This window comes from Fukomys damarensis, unplaced genomic scaffold (assembly GCF_012274545.1).
Source record: "Fukomys damarensis isolate Sample0158 unplaced genomic scaffold, DMR_v1.0_HiC HiC_scaffold_4, whole genome shotgun sequence".
In the NCBI taxonomy this organism is placed as follows: Eukaryota; Metazoa; Chordata; class Mammalia; order Rodentia; family Bathyergidae; genus Fukomys; species Fukomys damarensis.
Genome location: NW_022900916.1, coordinates 37,001,572 through 37,007,780, shown reverse-complemented (window position 1 = coordinate 37,007,780; position 6,209 = coordinate 37,001,572).

The following is a 6,209-nucleotide window of genomic DNA, read 5'->3' as shown; positions in this document are numbered from 1 at the left end:
CAGGACCTTGCACTTTCGAGGGAGAGGCAGAACCACTGAGACAAACCCCAGGCCCCTGGCTTATTTGTGTGTGTGTGTGTATGTGTGTTTGTACTAAGGATTGAACTCAGGACCTTGTGCTTGTAAGGCAGGCAGCAGCACCACTGAGCTAAATCCCTGGTCTTCTTCTCTTTTCTTGTTCAGGATCCCCTTCTTCCTTGCATTCTTGTAATGTTGACATAGCATAGTCCTGGCCACTCCTACCCAACTTCACCTTGACCAGATGTTGGTTCCAGTAGAACTTTCTTCCAATTGGAGTCTCTTTCTGAGAGTTTGGATTTGAGACCAGGTAAGAGATCAGTTTCTGGGGCCGAGTAGTGCCGCTGCCTGCCTTGCAAGCACAAGGACCCGAGTTCAATCCCTGGTATCAAAAAACAAAAACCAAAACCAAAACCAAAAAAAAAAAACAACAAAAAACAGAGATCAGTTTCTGTCTGGGCAATTGGACTAGAGCAGGTCTTCAGGTTCTACATTTCTCTGTTACCGGCTCCATGAATTCTTGTGTTTTCTATCAGAAGAATAGGCAAAAACGCCTTGGGATAGGAGCAAGACTCTGGAGCACAAGGGAGCTGGCATACAAGCGAGAAAGCCAAAGAAGACAGGAAACTCAGGATGACCCGAGGATAGGACAAAGATGTATAGCTTTTATGGCATCATTTTGGCAGGCAGGGACCTGGTCTCTTGATGTCAATGCACATAGAGGTGAAGGTTTAGCTGTGCTTGTGTGCTTCCCTGACATGCTTCTTCGTGTAACGCATATCTCGTTAGTGTCTTGAAATGTGCCGTCTACTATGCTAATGAAGTAAACGTAATTATAGGTTACTTTAGGGACTGTGCTGCACATGCATAGTCACCCACCTGCCATGTGTCCCTCGTGATCTGGGAAGTTCTGAACTAGGTTTTGGAGTAGGACAAATCACTCCCTACCTCAGAGGTTTGATTTTAATGGTTTTGCTTTGCTTGGCTCTGGCTTCTTTGTATCTTTGCTGACTACATAATCACCAAAGGGTAAGTTGATTTCGAATCCTGCTGTCTCCAGATGTGTTCTTTTAATTTCATAGCCTTGAAGGCTGGCCCACTTTTGTAATTCCCAATATCCTGATGTTTGTCAACCCTGAAAGACCAAGGGTAGCCTATCACAGCCCTGGATAGACCAAGAACCAGAGGGAGCAGGTTGTAACTAAAAGAAAAGTGTGAAACAGAGAAGAGCAGAGTTCTGATGGTTTTCAAATCCCTGGCTCCACTCCATTCCTGAGGCCCATCTGTTAGGCATTCCTAGACACCATGACAGTTTACTAGCAGATCCTTATAATAAATTCCCTTTTCACTTATGCTATCTCAAGTGGTTCTTAAGGCAGTAATGTGCTGGTAAATGTTTACCAATTGACTGTGATTGTTAACAGCCCTGGTTTTGCGGCACGTGATGATGTTTGCGATATAAACACTCCCACTATTTGCCGATCTCAGGCTACTGAAGGGACATCAGTGAACACAGAGATGATCCCACTGGTTCTGGTGAGCTAGTCTGAAATGGCACCAGCACAATGCTGCCTAAAGAATAGACACACCACTCAGTTTCCAGAATGGTCAGTGACGGCTGCTAAGTTGGAATCCTGGTATACAAATCTTTCAGTTAGTTTCAAATATGTAGTGTCTTTGGGCTTGGAGAGCAGAGGATGTAGGATTAAGCTTTTAAATCATACTGAGAAAATGCTTTTTGGGGGGATAATAATGCTTTTGGGTATGTTGGGCATTGGAGGGATGTGGAGGGTTTGGAGTAGGGGTGGAAAGAAGTTGGGAGGGCAGGCTTCAGGCCTAGACACAGAAGTGAGGTTGGCCTTCTTCAGGTGACAAGGGACATTTGGGGCTACTGGCATCCCAGATGGCCGCACCACAAAGGATGGATTAGATTATTCAGCCAAATTTACGTAAAATTTCTTGACCTGCTTTATTTTGGGGGATTTCTTTTTCTCTTTCTTTTTTTTTTTTTTTTTTTTTTTTGAGACAGCGTCTTGCTATATAGTTCAGGCTGGCATTGACCTCATTATGCAGCCCAGGCTGGCTTCAAATTCACAGCAATCCTCCTGCCTCAGCTTCTCAAATGCTGGTGTGTGCCACCACATCTGGTGACCTGCTTAACTTTCATATGTAGTTTCTTCAGGAGGATGAAGCCCTTTGTTATACAATTAGAAATAAGATAATGAGGCATAAAAGACCATTACAGGGCCAGGGATTTAGCTCAGTGGTTCCACCACTGCTTTGCGAGCACAAGGTCCTGAGTTCAATCCTCAGTTAAAAAAAAAAATTAAAAATAAAAAAGACCACAATATTTCAGAGACGGAGTAATACTTTTATTGTGAATGGGGACAAATAATCAGCAAGAGTCAAGTGACTGGCAGCAGATCCTGCCCAGCTTTGAAAAGGGAGGTTTGAGGAGTAGGAATGATGGTACCAGAGTCCTAAGGATCCCCTTTCCACCACTTTAATATCTTTGAATTCTCTGGCTGAGAGCCAGTTGCTGAGTCTTCAAGTGAACTCTTCAAAAGACAGAGTCCTCAGTTTTGACACCAACCTCAAAAGTCACCCTCTGTTAAAATTTTCTGTGACTCTCCCAGGAAAACTCCCTGCAATAGTACCAAGCACATTTGAATGCAACGAATGGTGACCCCTTCCCATGTTTGATGATCAAATAACTGGAGTTTTGCACATTATACATCAATACCACTAAATTTCTAGAATTTGAACTTTGGTACTTGAGCTCACGAACAACTCTTTCAAATGATTGCATTGTTTAGTTTCAACTGCGTGAATAACTGGGTGCATTGGTGTCTACATCTTTTTGATATTTCGTCCTCGACATTTATACATGGAAAAATGAATGTACACATGTCAATGGTAAGAAGAGTAGATTTCATACATTTGGTCCAATTGAGACAAAGCTGGAAATCATTACACGTGTCGGAAGGGTACATTTTAACATCAATCCCATATTTGGACTTAAGCCTTTTGGATCTCTCAGTTTGTTTAAAAATAGATCAGAATTAAATTCGTCCTCGACATTTATACATGGAAAAATGAATGTACACATGTCAATGGTAAGAAGAGTAGATTTCATACATTTGGTCCAATTGAGACAAAGCTGGAAATCATTACACGTGTCGGAAGGGTACATTTTAACATCAATCCCATATTTGGACTTAAGCCTTTTGGATCTCTCAGTTTGTTTAAAAATAGATCAGAATTAAATTAAATCCAGGTTGAACATAGTTGAGAATAAAACAAGGAAGCTATAAAAATATTGGAACCGAAGCAAAACACAAGTTTCCTGGGCTGGAATGCGGCTCAGGGCATGGCCCTGTGTTCAGCCCCTGGCGTACTGAAGCTGGAGAAGGACAGGATGTGACTAAAACCAGCTGGGACAGGGGGTGTGGCAAGATTCTGGGCTCAGCACAGCACAGTTCTCAGAGCCCGCATGTGGACTTCTCCTGAGGACTTGAGCAGGGTTTTTGATAGGGTGACCTGGACCTGACACCAGTGTGGGAAATTCGAAAGAGGACAGTCACTGTCAAGCACTTGCTGTGGTATCGTGTTTCTTCACGGTAGCCCACTCTATCCGTAGGGTGCATTTTTATTTTATTTTTTCCTCCTTTTACTTGGCCCAAACTCACTCTGCAGAGCCCCCTCCCCTTTTGTTACCCTTCTGATTTTTCCCCCGACCTTTAATAAATGTGAAACTTTGCCTCCATTTATGCTTGTTTTACATAATTCTTTAAGACGGAAAGAACCTAGACATCACCTCTAGAAAGAAACTCCAGCACCACAAAATCTGGTAACGGTACCAAAAAGTCCTAATCTTACTCAGAAGTAGGGAAGACTTTTGCAAGCATGATATAAAGAAAATTCAGAAAACTTTAAGGAAAAGGCTGTCATTGGTTTGCATAAAAATGTTTCACTTCTATAAGGAGAAGGCTATTCCATAAATACAATAAAACAAACAGAAAAATTTTAGAACATTGAATTAGGAAAAGTCCTAATTTCCCTTATATAGAGAGCTCGAGAAATAAAATAAAGCCAAATAACTTAGTAGAAAATTGTTAGAATATATGAAGGAGCATTCAGAGAAGATGAATTCAAAAATGACTGAAAAATACATTCAAAAGATGCTCAACCTCAAAAAGAAGGAAATACAAAAGAAAACCATGAAATACTTTTCTTACTTTATATTGGTGTAGGTTCAAGTTTTTATACCAGCATCAGGAAGACGGGAGAAGCAGACCCTTTGCTAAGCAATGCTGGTGGCAAAGAAAATTGTTATAATTTCCTTTTTGGTCCCGGGGATTGAACTTAGGTCCTTGCACTTGAGAAGTAGGCGGCAGAACCACTGAGCTAAATCCCCAGGCCAAATTGTTATAATTTCTTTGGAAGACAATCTGGGAATATTAAAAGTGTTCATGCTCTGTGACCAGCAATTCATCATAAATAATTCACCCAACAGAAATATTCTTTCAGATACACAAAAACTACAGGTGCACATCTAAGGGTTTTCACTATAGCAGTGTCTGTACTTGGGTCTCCAGTTTCACGGGGTCTGGTTTTTAAAAATTGTATTTTTGTTGTGCTGTTTTCTGATTAGAAGCACCCATGCACATTGCAAGATGTTCAAATAGCACATTTATGTTAAAGTAGAAAGAGAATTCCACCTCCCAAGATAATTACTACTAACATATTATTTCCAGATCATTTTTGTGCATAAACACATGTAATGATTTAAACTCTTGCTTTCCCAAACAGGAAATTTCCTAAACAAATAGATTCAGATAAGTATTTTGAGATGTATTTTTCCTCATTCACACTCTCCCAAATTTAGGAACTAAATATGTTGGAGAAAATTAATATCCTTCACTACTTAAATTCATTACCCAAACTGTAACTCTTGCTATATCAATTTGGAAATAAATATTTTGAATAGCCGGTAATTGCTGTACAAATATATTTTCTCTTATAAAAGTTTAATTGTAATGTATACTATTCAACAACTTGACTTTTTTTTTTGCTTATAGATATATTTTATTGCCTATTAGTTCATAATGATCTATTCTCACTTCTTTTTAATGGCCTCATAATATTTCACTGAACAAGTTGAGTATTCCTTATCCAGAGGTTTTTATTTTTGTTTAGATTTTGGAATCTATCTATCTACCTTGGGGTGAGACTCAAGGCTAAATGAGAACAGCTTATGCACATGACTGGAATATAATTTTAAACAATATTTTGAATGATGATGTGTATGAGCCAGGCGTGGTAGCACACACCTGTACCTGGTAGGCTGAGGCAGGAGGACTTCCGTGCATTTGAAGTCAGCCTGGACTACATTGTGAAACTCTGTGAAAAGAAAAAAAGATTTTATGAACAAAATAGTTTCACAGTATGGAATTTTTCATTTGTGGCATCGTGTCAGTGCTCAAAAAGTTTGGGATTTTAGGGCTGGGGATTTAGCTCAGTGGTTCCACCACCTGCTTTGCAAGTGCAGGGTCCTGAGTTTGATCCCTGGTACCAAAAGAAAAAAAAAAAGAATGAAAAAAGAAAAGAAAAGAAAAAAGTTTAGGATTTTAGAGCATTTCAGATTTAGAGTTTAAGATTAAGGATATTCACTATATCATAATCTTATTTAACTCATTTCTTATAAAGAATGTTCAGTGATAAATTAAGCATACATAATGACAGGGAAAGATGTCCGAATAATATTTTTAAGTTTAAAAGTTGGAAAGTCTGCCTACTATTTTTTAAAAAATGAAAAAAAGATAAGCTGGTTAATTTATAAACAGGAAGAAACTGATGGGACACATACCCAACTGAGTCGTTGACGAGTATCAGAGGTACCAATTGGGATGGGGAGGGAGACGATAGTCAGTTTTTTGCATATTATATTTTTCAGTAATTCAATACAAATTCAAATTTTTTCTAGAGAATAATATTTTAGAAGTAGAAAAATAAGTATAAAAGTATACAAAGGTATTGTCAAAGAACAGAATTTCAACCAATTGTGAGTGGCCTTTCTCAGTGTTCATGGACTGGACAGCATCACTCCTGGGAAACAGAAAGGCTGTGGGGGGCAGAAAGAGGCAGAAGGGGCAAAAACAAGATACAAACAATGGCTTGGTCATGTCAAT